This window comes from Mustela nigripes, chromosome 4 (assembly GCF_022355385.1).
Source record: "Mustela nigripes isolate SB6536 chromosome 4, MUSNIG.SB6536, whole genome shotgun sequence".
Taxonomy (NCBI): domain Eukaryota; kingdom Metazoa; phylum Chordata; class Mammalia; order Carnivora; family Mustelidae; genus Mustela; species Mustela nigripes.
Genome location: NC_081560.1, coordinates 164,250,744 through 164,264,216, shown reverse-complemented (window position 1 = coordinate 164,264,216; position 13,473 = coordinate 164,250,744). Strand labels below are relative to the sequence as shown.

The 13,473-nt window shown below is 40.8% G+C and overlaps 1 long non-coding RNA gene across 2 annotated transcripts in view; it reads left to right on the top strand.

Annotated features, from left to right (window-relative positions):
- LOC132015361 (uncharacterized) overlaps positions 1-13,473 on the top strand; it is a 72,258-nt gene that overhangs the window by 32,089 nt on the left and 26,696 nt on the right. The window contains exon 8 of one of the 2 annotated variants that reach the window (XR_009403635.1): positions 1,953-2,031. The exons of the other annotated variant lie outside the window; for it this stretch is intronic. This is a non-coding gene — a long non-coding RNA (uncharacterized LOC132015361). The remainder of the gene's footprint in view (positions 1-1,952; positions 2,032-13,473) is intronic. 2 annotated transcript variants of the gene reach the window in all.

The following is a 13,473-nucleotide window of genomic DNA, read 5'->3' as shown; positions in this document are numbered from 1 at the left end:
TTAGGTTGGATATTAAGAGGACCTTTATGACAATGAAAAGTTATTGGATGCTGGAATTCATTTTTCAGAAAATGGTGGAATCTTCTCTGGAGGTATTTAAGAAGAGAACAGGCTACACCACTTTCAGATTCCTTGAAGGTAGTTCATTCATTCATTCAATACGTATTTAATGAGCATCTGTGTTGTGCTAGAAATTGCCTAGGGACTGGAATGCAGGTGTGAAGAAAACAAAGACCAACTCATGTCCTGGAACTTACAGAAGTGGGAGAGGAGATAGATACTGAACAAATGACAAAATAATTCCAGATGATAGGTGCTATGAAACAAGGTAATTAATAGGAAATGACCACAGGCCTTTTATTCATTGAGATTTATTTATTTATTTATTGAGATCTATCTATTTATTTATTTATTTGAGAGTGAGAGAGAGAGCGAGAGAACGCACGTGTGTGTATTGCACATGATAGATGGGGGAAGGGCAGAGGGAGAGAGAGAATCTCAAGGAGTCTCCCTCCTGAGCACAGAGCCCTACTTGGGACTTGGTTCCAGGACCCTGAGATCATGACCTGAGCCAAAACCAAGAGTTGGATGCTTAACCAACAGAGCCACCCAGGCACCCCAAACTTCTTTTTAGGTTGTGTGATCATAGAAGACATTTCAGAGGAGGCCATTTTTGAAGTGAAACCTGAAAGATAAGAAGGAGCCACCAGCCCTAGATTCAGGGAAGAGCATTCCAATGAAGGAGTCAATATAAAGGGCCAAAGGCAGGAACAAGCTAGGCAGGTGTGCAGAGCACAAGGAATACCTGCATGGCTGGTGTACAGCAAGCGAAGGGGGGAGATTGGTGTAAGGTAAGTTCAAAGAGGTAGCACAAACTAGATCAGAAAGAGCTTTCTGAGTGTTTGGATTTCATTGAAAGGACAACCGGAAGCTAGGGGAGTATCATGTATGGCTTATACTATGGGAAAATGTATTCTGGCCCTTGTATGAAGGATGGATTAGAAGGGTGTAGAATAGAAGCAGGGAGAACAATTTAGGAGGCTCCTGTGGTAGTCCGGATGAGAGATGGTGGGGCTTGGCCAGGGGTGGTAGCAGTGGACAGACCTGCAGAGTTTTTCTCAGGACTTTGGTTCCATGATTGTCCAGAGGAGTTATATTTCTATTATTTCCAACAGAAAAATAATACAAGGAGCATAATGAGGAAGTGGTGATACAACATGGAGGCTTAAGTGGGTAGAAGAAGAATAAATGAAACAAGATGGGATTGGGAGGGAGACAAACCATAAGTGACTCTTAATCTCACAAAACAAACTGAGGGTTGCCGGGGGGAGGGGGTTTGGGAGAAGGGGGTGGGATTATGGACATTGGGGAGGGTATGTGATTTGGTGAGTGCTGTGAAGTGTGTAAACCTGGTGATTCACAGACCTGTACCCCTGGGGATAAAATATAAGTTTATCAAAAATAAAAAATTAAAAAAAAAATACAAGGAGCATGAACATTCAAGGAGCATGAACAATTTACTTTTATTGCCTGAGATTTCACAAAGGTGTGTACTCTCACATCGTTCGGAGATAGGAAAGGCATTCTTGAAATGAGAGCACTAATGAAATCAGTGTCACAGTAGTGTTACGGCACGGTCTTTTTGGAGAGGCATTCTTTGCTTTGGACATCGAAAATGGCTCTTCTTGCTAATCTCCTGAAATCGTGCCATGCTTATTGGAGATGAGGCTAAAAAGATAAGGTATAGCATCTTAAACATAACCTGGTTTGATAAGCTAAGGACACCATGTTTTATTTTGTAGGGGGAGTCACTGAAGTTTTTTCTGAACAAAGGAGTAACATAATTAAAAACTTTTAAAAATTGTTAATTTGCTTTTAAAAATGTCTCTGGTGAGAGATCCTAGAGATAAGAGAATCACTTATAAAACTCTTGCCATTATTACCTTGGAAAGGAAGGGACTGATGAGATGAGAACCATCTTGGAGGCCGGCTCAATCAACAGAACTTACCAGATGGAACTGATTGGAGTCGGTAAGTAAAATAGAAGTCGTCAGAGGTTATTGGTTATTGCTGAGATTTTTGAATCTGAAGATGAGGATGCTGTTAAGAGAAAGAGTACAAAAAAGGAGGTAGTCTGGGGCAAGAGGAAAGAGAATAGATCTATTTCACAACAATGTGAATATACTTAACACTGGATCTGAACTGGATCCTCAAAAATAGTTAAGATGAGGGCTCCTGGGTGGTTCAGTTGGTTGAGCATCTGCCTTTGGCTCAGGTCATGATCCCGGGTAGTCCTGGAGAGACCAGCCCCACGCTGGGCTTTCTGCTCCCTTTGCCCCCCACGCATGCTCACTCTCTCTATCTCAAATAACTAAATAAAATCTTTTTTAAAAAGTTAAGATGGTAAATACTGTATTAGGTGTTTTTTCCCCCACCAAAAAAAAAAAAAAAAAAAAGGATAAAGTTAAAAATTAAGGCAAACTATGTTGTGTCGACAACAGCAACCTGCTCTAAAAGACATTCTGTAAAAGGCAAAACTACGGAGACTAATATCAATGATTGCCAGGGAGTGGTGGGGAGGGATGAACAGGTGGAGCACAGAGGATCTGGGGGACGGTGAAACTATTCTGCATGATACTGTGGTAATAGATATGTGTCATTATACATTTGTGCAAATCTATAGAATGTTCCACCCCCAGAGTAAATCTGAATGTGTCAGTGTAGGTTCTTGATTATAACAATCTCTGGCCAGAGACGTTGATAGTGGGAGGGGCTGTAGATGTGTGGGGACAGAAGTTGATGGAAAATCTCTGTACTTTGCTGGTAATTTTGCTGTGAAATGGCCCTGGAAAAATGAAGTATTTAAAAAAAAAAAAGTAAAAAAGCTAGAGGACAGCCTATTCTGGTATTAGAAGTAGGCATGGCCAGAGGTAGACTTCCCACACTTTATTAAGGCCCCTTGAACTGCCATGTTGTTGTAAAATCTACAAAAATAAGGCATTTTTTGGTATTCTTTTTCTTAAAGAGGGCTCCCCATATTGCATGGGATCATGACCTGAGCCATGTTGCATAAGGACCCATAAAATCTGGATCAGTCCAAGATGTAAGGGATCCTGACCCATTTCACTCTCTTCACCTGAATGTTCATTTTTGTAACTAGCTAGAGGATACTTTCCTAGAAAAGGGGGTTTGAATTCTAATTAGCAAAACAACTTCAATAGCACTGAACGAACTTTTAATCTATTTTAGTTTAAGCTGAATTAAAAAGTTAAACATTTCTAAACATTTATGTTCCCAATATAGCTGGAATCTCTCCCAATGGTAAGAGTATCAATATCCCATTATCCCTACACTGGATGTTCTTATTTTATCTTTGGTATTTGTCACTTTCTCTTGGTTTTTTTTTTGTTTTTTTTTTTTTGTTTTTTTTTTTAATGAACCCAATGCAGGCTCAAACTCATGAGCCTGAGATCAAAACCTGAGCTGAGATCAAGAGTCAGACACTTAACTGACTGAGCCACCCAAGTGCCCCAATTTCTTTTTGGTTTTTAAATTTCCCTCCTTTTCACCTTTTATTTATCTTAAAGCACCATCTTTGGTATCTTTTTGCTGTGATGTTCCTCATCATTTAATCTTTATTTCTGAATTTTCTCTTTTTTTTCTAATTCTTCCATTGAGTTTTTTAACTTTATTTCTGAATTTTTCTATTTCAGTTTCTACTATTCTTTTATGTCTTGTATTATTTGTAAATGGCTTTCTGTTTGTTTTGAAGCAGAGTAAAGTAGTGGTAGTCTTTCTGGTGTGCTTAGATTATCTGTAGAAATGTTATTCTGCTTCTTATTTTCCTTTTCAGGATAATGACTTCTTTTATCGATTTAACCTTGATACTTTTCTGGGCTTTTTTAAAAATTTTATTTATTTATTTGACAGACAGAGATCACAAGTAGGCAGAGAGGCAGGCAGAGAGAGAGAGAGGAGGAAGCAGGCTCCCCGCTGAGCAGAGAGCCCGATGCGGGGCTCCATCCCAGGACCCTGGGATCATGACCTGAGCCGAAGGCAGAGGCTTTAACCCACTGAGCCACCCACGTGCCCCTCTGTTGTTTATTTTTTTAAAGATTGGTTTGTTTATTTTTAAATAGAGTATATGCGTGCGGGCATGTGAGCTGGGGAAGGGCAGGGACAGAAGAAGAGAGAATCTTGAGCACACCCCCCACTTTGCGTGGAGCCTGATGGGGTCTTGATTTCCCAAACCTGGGACCTGAGACCAGGACATGAACTGAAATCAAGATCAGAGACTTAATGAACTGAGTGACCCAGGTGCTCCTCTGTTGTTTATTTTTATGTGCTATTGGTTTTCCTAAAATTTTAGGAGATACAAGTATAGTTTAGATGGATGGTAGCTTGCTGACTGAAGCTTCCCAACATTGTTCCCTCCCCCACGTGATCTGGATCTTTTCTTTCCTTGATTCTGCTATCCCAGCTCTGCTGAATTTTGATTCTCTCAGTGTGTGGTCATATCCCGGAATGGAGCCCTGGGCTGGTGAATGTCAAGAGTTGCTAAGGGGTTAGATTGCTCTAAGATGCAGATTTGAACCAGGGGCCCCATGCCCTCAGCCACTAATAGGATTAGGCCAAACTCTCAGTTTAATCTCATGTTCTCAAGTTGACTCGCCTTCCTTTCCTTGACTGTTTTGGGGTTTTTCAGTTTGGGGGGGTCTGTCAGAGGTCTTGTTGCTTTCTGGCACAGATGCTGAAATTATGCAAACGTGTGGCTGTTGCTGATTCGCTCTCCCCTGCTTGGCATTCGTGGAGATACCCTGTCACCCAGCTTTGCAAAATGTGGTCCACAGATTTTTGGTTTGCTTTCTGTTGCTCTCTCACTTTCTATGTGGGGATTTAGAGAGATTAAAAAACTGTGGTGTCATCACTGCCATTTATCTACTATCTGTATTTGATTTTTTAAAAAAGATTTTATTTATTTATTTGACAGACAGAGATCACAAGTAGGCAGAGAGGCAGGCACAGAGAGGAGGAAGCAGCCTCCCTGCTGAGCAGAGAGCCCGATGCGGGACTCGATCCCAGGACCCTGAGATCATGACCTGAGCCGAAGGCAGAGGCTTTAACCCACTGAGCCACCCAGGCGCCCCTGTATTTGATTTTTTAAAAAATATTTTATTTATTTATTTGCCAGAGAAAGAGAGCAAGAGTGTGAACACAAGCAGGGGAAGCAGCAGGCAGAGGGGGAAGCGGGGTTCCCTGCTGAGCAAGGAGCCAGATGCGGGACTGTATTTGATTTTTGAGATGTATAAACTGAGACTTTCTAATTGTTTTTTTTTTTTTAATTTAGAGATACACAAAATAAAAAGGGAATGCTCTCCTCTCTGCAGGCCCATTCTCTGGAGGTATTTACTGTTAAGAGGAAGATATTCTTCTAAACATTTTTCTGTCCCTTCACTACACACACACACACACACGCACACGCACACGCACACGTATGTATATATGTGTTTTTCCCTACTGCTCACAGTCTACATTTTTATTGCAATTTGGTTTTTCCCCTTAATGATATGTTGGGGATATCTTTAAGGATATAGTCTGATAGTTTTGCTATTGATCACCATTACCAGGTGGATAGTTCCCTCAAGAAGGATACAAACTGTTTTGGGTTGCTTTGAAAATAAACATTTAAAGAGTGTTAAGATCTATCACAAAATAATTGGAAGTATTGGTCTGTAGTCTGGGAAAGCTTTGGCACTCGGGGCCGCGGCGCAAGGCCTCCATGACCTCTCACTGCTTTTCTCGAAGAAAATTCTGTTTGGTGGCATATTCCAGGCTGGAGTAATCCTCCCAGGTGGACTTTCCTGATGCTATTTTTCCTTTTCTCCCACGGGGTATGAGATTTAGTGGGCCAAAGAAGGAGACTATTGAGTCCCCTTGTGAAATTATATGGCCTGGTGACCAGGGTATTCAGAAAGTGAGGCTCTGGGCCCACCTCTACCACTACTTAAGTAGCATTGAACAAGTCCTTTTACCTTTCTGGGCTGAAAGACAAATTTTATTTGTCTAGAAAATTATTTCAGTTTGTCCATTATCACTTAATTTCTAAAAGGAAAGAAAGACATATACTTTCCAGTTCTATTTGGTAAGCATCACACCTTTTTTGCCTTACATTCTGCCCCTTCAACCATGTGCATGATCTGCTTGACCCCTGGGAACTTTTCAGCTTGCTACCCTGGGACTCCACAATTCTTTGTCCTCCCCTCTCCCAGTCTATTACTGAAATAGACTTGATATATAACATTGTATATGCATAAGATGTACCACATGCTGATTTGATACATATATATATATATATATATATATATATATATATATATATATGTATATATATTGAAATGATCACCACGCTAAGTTTTGTTCATATCCATCACCTGGGACTACATAGTTCTTAAAGCCCTGGGTCTCAAAGTGTGAGCTGGAGGTTCAAGTGGAGAACCCTGTGCCCCCCTCCGGGTTCACTTAATCAGAATCCTGCTGAGTGGCCTCGGAAACCACACTTTTTATATGTGATCCTGATTATTCTGTTGCTCACCAGAGTCTGAAAACTCATGCTCAGGTAAATTCCAACTATATCATTCTAACATTACAGGGGTGGGGGTGTGGGAAAGGGAATTAAGATGGATAAATATAGTTATTGTATCTTTATTGTATCTACCCATGCCAACTCTGGGGAGGGAAGCACGCTTTCCCTGCTTTACTTTCTTCCCAAGTGATGAGAGGGCAGGCCAGCTGTTCTCAAAACAGGCCATTGGTACGTGGAAAAACTGTGAACACAGAGAGTCATTAGATGACACAGGTGCTTGAGTTAAGTTCTAGAGATCAAGGGAGCCGGCTACTATTACTATGAATAAATGACATTTATTAAGCAGCGTGTACCAGGCAGATGGCTAAGGATTTTAAATGATCTCATTTGAATCTTATAACAGACTTCAGAGGCAGGTATGACTAATTCCTATTATAAATAAAGGCAGAACGGGTAGCAGAGTGGCGCAGCGGAAGCGTGCTGGGCCCATAAATAAAGGCAGAAGGGCTAGGTAACTTTTTTAATGTCTTGTAGTGGATTGACTTGTTAAATTAAGATTCAAATTCAGTTCTGAATGATGCCAACGATAGCCAGATCACCCTTGTTCCCTAACTGGGATGATTGGTACATAAAAGGGAGACAGGGATGTCTGGTACTAGGGAATTACAAATCTGTTGTGTCACAGAGTTTTTGCCAGAAACGGGCAAGAGAAAACACCAGAGGTCTACTTAGTAAGCTCCTAAAAGATATAGATGAGTTTACTTACTCATAAATAAACTTACTCAATAAATTGTGTTCTTATTTCTTAGAGGACTCACTAGCACAGAATAGATTCTCACTGCATTTGCTGTTATTGAGTTGAAAAATAGAAGCCCTGTTTGCAGAGCCCTTTAAGGACTGCTTCCTCTCAAATTATTGTTTCCCTTCCAAATCTTGTGTAGTCGAACCTCCAGTGATCTTCAGGAGCACTCTCTAAAGACAGATGACTGGGCCCCTCCTCAAATTTATGAATCAGAGTTTCTTGGGGTGAACTTGAACCTGGGAATTGGTATCTTTAGAAGTGTCCTCCTGGTGATTCTGGTGAGCAGCCAGGTTTGAGAACCACTAGGTTAAATGATCCAAAATGAATTACTTGGATTAGGGAATGCCTTTACTTACTGCAGTGGATCTGATTTGAGGAGCCAGGGACAATCTATCTGGCAGAAAGAACTGGCTTGCTTTCTTAACCTCTCCGGCTTCCTAAGCCCTTGTGCCCCCACCCTGGGCTTCCCCATCTCTGTCCCAAGTCTTTCTACCTAAGCTGGCTGAAAAATGACATTGGGAACAGCAGTGCCACATTGTGGAGAGAAGAAATCTAGTGCTATAAAATGAGCAGGTCGCTGTCCTAAAAACAAAAACCAAAAACCAAACCAAACCAAAACAACCCCACTAGGGCTGCAATTGCCACTTTGTCCAGCAGGGTGCACCACGTCCTTATGTTTTTAGGTGAGGCAGTTTCTTTTCCTTACCTATGGGTTAATCTCCGTAAACATCCCCTAGAAGTCATGGGGTGGAACATCCTTGCCAGATCAGAAATCCAAAACCTCCACGCTGTGAAACTGGAATGAACTGGGAAGAGGCTCTGCCCAGGCATGCATTGGCCTTCTGCTGAGGTTAAAAGTCAATTGCTGAGACCGTCTTGGTTAGAGTGAAACTGTGGTAATCCCCAAGTCAATGTGTGACTTTATAAAAACATGTCTTTGTGGCCCAGTACCTGCTGTAAGATATGTCTTGTTAGTTATATTTTTATTTGGTACACATAAATGAGGCATTAGGTAATAGATCTAGCCTCTTGTCTGGTGCTATTTCCACCCAAAGACATCCGGGTTTATATCAGTGGAACAGGCTGGATCACTGATCATTCATCTTTCAGTTGACGCTGACCAGGCTAAATCTCTCTCTGTATCTCTCTGAATCTCTGTCTCGTCTCTCTCTCTCTCTCACACACACACACTCACACTTTTCTGATACTTATACCTGGATATGTTTTTCCATGGCTTCATCATGTTTGGTGACATCCAGCTAAATTACTACAATTAGAAAGGAGATGTGTGAAAGTTTATAGAAATCTGCCAGTCTAGCTGGTTGCACTCTCTGCGTGTTTTCTAATAGCCGTACGTAGGCTCCAAAGCTCAGGTAGCCTGAGAAGGCTTCGCACCTCTGCAGATTTGCGTAAGATTTCCTGGCAGATGATGGCATTTTTTTTTTCTTTGTTTTTCTATGTCTGTGTCTTCTACTGCTTGGTTTTCTCAACCAAGAGTTTCTAAAGTTATACCGGTGAGCCAGGATGGCAGGGCTTAGTGTAACGATTTCCTCATGGTTTTGTTTGCTCTGACATGTTTGCTGTCCTCCCACCTAGACTGAAAGTCTTTGACTGTGGCTCCAAGCCCAGATCTCTGACATCCCTCGAATTCTCGCTTCTCACATTGTTAGATGTGCACTACTTGCTCAATTCAAATGTTTAGGTTGAATGATGAGGAAAGGTATGTTGACAGAGTGAGAAGTCAAGGAGAACCAGGAGAGACAGAAAGAGAAAGTAGTGTTTCCAGAAGACGGGCTTAACAGGGGCACCTGGGTGGCTCAGTTGGTTAAAGTGGCTGACTCTTGATTTCCACTCAGGTCATGATCTTGGTGGGGAATCTGCTTGTCCCTCTGCCCCTCCCCCTGCTTGGGCTCTCTTTCTCCCTCTCTCAAATAAATAAATACAATCTTAAAGAAAAGAAAAAAGAAAAAAATTTGAGCCAGGTTAGTGTCCACTAAGAGTTCAAAGAATTCTGCATTAGTTTTAGCTTCTTAAATATAGTGAATAAAGAGAAATAACCTTGGGGCACCTGGTGGCTCAGTCAGTAGAGCAAGCAACTCTGGATCTTGGGGTCACAAAGCTTCTTTAAGAAAAGAAAAGAAAAACACACAAGCTCAAAAGACAAGTAGTCTTGCTTATACTCTCATCAGTGAGTTACATTGTCCAGAGAACCTTATTTAGCATGTTTGAAAACCTATAGGTATTTGGAATTTAGAAAGGATTAAGATTTATTGAAATATAAGCATACTTGGAAAATAGTTGCTTTATTTCTTCCCCTCCCCCCCGCCTTTCTAATTGCACATAACTTGGAGCACATCTGGAGTGTTCTAAAGCAGAACTCGGAATTTTATCATTTCACTCATATCTATTTCTTGTTTAAAGAATTACTTTTTCTGTCTCTGAAGTGATTATTCTGGTAGCTTTTTATATTGTTTGAGGGGGAAATAATCCATTGATTTTAGAGGTATAAATGTGGGGCAACTGAGATCTGGATCAGTGATTTGGTCTTGGTTGTAAAGAAGAATAAATAAGTCTAAAAACAGTAAAATCTTGGAATAGAGCATACTGGTTAATTGGGTTTCTGATTAACTATAGGTTAACTAGAAGACACTTTGTTTGAAATACCCTTAAATTGCCTTAGGGTATTTTCTTGCTTTAATAAGTAGTCTAATGAACATAATTAAATCTTCTCTTACTGAGTCAGCATCCTGCAATTCCCCGGGATCATTACTCTGAACATAATATATAATTCTATACTGTAGCTACAGAAGGAATAAAAGTTTAAGATGACTCCTAGATATTGCTATACTTAAAAAAAAAAAATCTCTACAATCTGTGCAAATCATTTACCTTAAGCAAGTAAGTAAATGCATGTTACCTGTAATGGAATAATAGACTATTCAACCCAGAAGAGACTTTGGAGATTATGAAATTCGATGCCATTATTTAAGAAATGAGAAGGCTAAGACCCAGAAAATAATGAAGAGGATTAGGACAGCTAGACTACAATCATGTCTCCTGATTGCAAATCCAGTGGCCCTCTGACTCCACATGCTGCAACTTTCACATGATCTGGGATTCCTGTCATTTGTCTCCCTTGCCCCTAGAAGTGCAGAGTCCATTCTCAAAACTGATTATTTGGGAGTTTTGGTTCAATGATTGCCAACTGCACTAACATCCTCAGGGGCAGGGAATTTTCTCTGTTTCCTCACTTATGCATCCTCACACCTCCCACAGAACCTGCTCTTTAGAAGGCCTTCAGTAAATGTTCGTTGAATGAAGGAATGAACTGAAATTGCCGCAATTTATTCTACGCAAGATAACTTGATGGCGAGTTCTGTGGTCATTGACTCCGCATTCACCAAGACTGGCAGTAGAAAGATTTCAGATTAATTACCGAGTTCATAAGGAGAAAAGGAAAGGAAAAGGATGAATATTGTTAAATTGTCGTGGCATGACATCCTACACTTCTGTCTCACTTTGACCGTATCTCAGTTTCATGCACCAAGCGTTTGAAGTCAGGAGCCGGATGTTAAATTGTAAAAACACTTCTGAGGTTAAAAGTGGTTAAAAAAAAAAGAGGTTAAAAATCAAATTAGTTAACAAAGTAGAAGATGTCCTAGCTGTGGAAAGCTGTTTGTCAAATAGGAGTGCTATGTAATAATTAAACATGTCTCTCAAGGCAAACAAAGCCATCAAAACTAGGGAGAAGAGTCCTTTTCCTCAGGCATCTGAGCGATGCTGCGAGGGTAGCAGCCGCTCTCCAAGTTTCGCCAGGCCCAAGGACAAGGAGAAGAGAGAGGCCGGAAAGTCAGCCAAGACAGACAAAGTCCTAGTGTCCAGAATTGTGGTCACTAAGAAGTGGTCCAAAAGTGACGAAGAAGAAGTGGTCCCAAGGCAAAGTTCGAGACGAGCTCAACAAATGTTTGATCAAGCAACGTACAGACAAACTTTGTAAGGAGGTTACCAACTCCAAGGTTACAACCCTGGCTGTTGTCTCAGAGCCTGGAGATACGCAAGCACCCCTCCCGCTGCCCTGGCCAGGGCTGCCCTTCAGAAGCTCTTCAATAAAGGACTTATTCAACGGGTTTCAAAGCACGGAGCCAAATCATTTAGGGCAGAGACACGGGCTGGAGTTATCCTAGCTGCTGGTGAAGAGGCACGAACAGATAGATCCCTTACCATCCACACATATCGAACAATAAAACTTTGCTAAAAAAAATTTTTTTAAAAGAAACTAAGGAAAAGAGAATATTCGTGAACAAACCCTGTGCTTATTAACACATATGCCCTTTGACTCTCAAAACTGGTGGGTATGCTTAAGTCTTCTGATAAGTGCGTCAGTATTAAGAAATACCTCAGAAACAAACCCCAGAATGAATGAATTGCAAAAGCCCTCTGCTTAAGGACCGGTTTAAAATTTAACAGTGTAAACATGTAAGGTTATATGAATACACAGGTGTATTTGGACTTGAAGTCATGGTTTCAGTAATACAAAATCAGAAAATGTACTTAGCTATAAAGTAGATCAGGTGTTATTGCCTTTAAGTGCCAGAATCTGCTTTAGGTCGCCAGAAATCTTCTGATTTCTTTTTTCCTGGTTCACCACTAAACCATAAATTCCTTGAAGCTGAGGATCAATTCTAATTCACAATTGTAGCCACAGCCTTTGGCACAATGGTGAAAAACAAAAGAAACTTAAGTCTTTGTTGAATGAATGAATTTTAAGGACAGACTTAAGGGCCCTTTTCTAAATTATCATGAGAGATGGAAACAATACTAGGAAGGAGTTTATGGTATCCGAATACACTTCACTGGAGAAAAAGAGATGCATAAAGATGACAGGAAATGAAGACTTGTCTTTTTGGAGTTCCTATCTTGGGTATTTTGGAGTTTGCTTCTAAGCCCCTTAATCCTCATTGTCACTAGCAGCCCCTGGGGAGAAATACACACAAAAACACCTTTGCCTTTACCAAAGTACATTGAAAGGACAGCTTTCCTATAACTTCTTTATTCCCAATTTTGCCTAATTTCTGAATTAGAAATTTTATTACTAAGGCTCTTCCATGGAGATGTTGCTTTTGTAGAAATTTGACTTCCTAAACTTTCTGCCCTCAGATTTCTTTTCTTTTTCTTTCTTTCTTTCTTTTTTTTTTTTTTTTAAAGATTTACTTATTTATTTGAGAGAGAGAGAGAGAGAGAGTGTGTGTGTGTGTGTGTGTGTGTGAGTACATGTGTGAGATGGGGGAGCGGGGTTAGGGGATGCTGAGGGAGAGGGAGAGAGACAATCCCAGACAATCCAAGCTGAGTACAGAGCCCAACACTGGCAGATCCCACGACCCTGAGATCATGACCTGAGCTGAAATCAAGAGTTGGATCCTTAACCCACTGAGCCACCCAGGCGCCCCTCTTCACTCAATTTCTATTCAAATCAACTTTAACCTCTTCTGAACAAGAAGTTCTATGGTAAGAGAGATTACAAGGTGGTGAAAATGATTGGACATAGAGAAGGCAGGAAAGACGAGACTCTTCCCGACCCCTTAAGCTGGGAAGATAAGGCCTTTACAAAGCAGAGAACTGAGACCTGGCTGGCCAGGCCAAGCAGGTGGGATGTACAGCCTCCTAACTGGGGTGCTGCAAGGAATCCAAGGCCACTAGGGGATCCACCGAGGTGAGAGCTATGGTGAGGGTCTGGTTTTCTGTACTTAAGGATTGGAAAGGCATTTTTTCATGCCAACTTTCCCTGGCCTTATAATCCTAGAAGTTTCCAAATCAGAGACAGAATCTGTAGTTTATCTTTCCATTTTTCTAGTTAGCAATTGGATGGAATGTGTAACCCTCCGGTAACAAATGGCACTTGAGGTTAATGTTTAATTTATAAACCCTTAGGAAAGGAAGTATCACCTTGTATTTTTATCACTGACTTTGTTTAAGCATCTCACACAAATGGTTTTATGAGTTCAGTTAACATCCCTATAATGAGATAAAGGGCAAGAATGATGATACGCGACAAATCAAATCCTTGAACCATAAGTTAACTAAATATTAA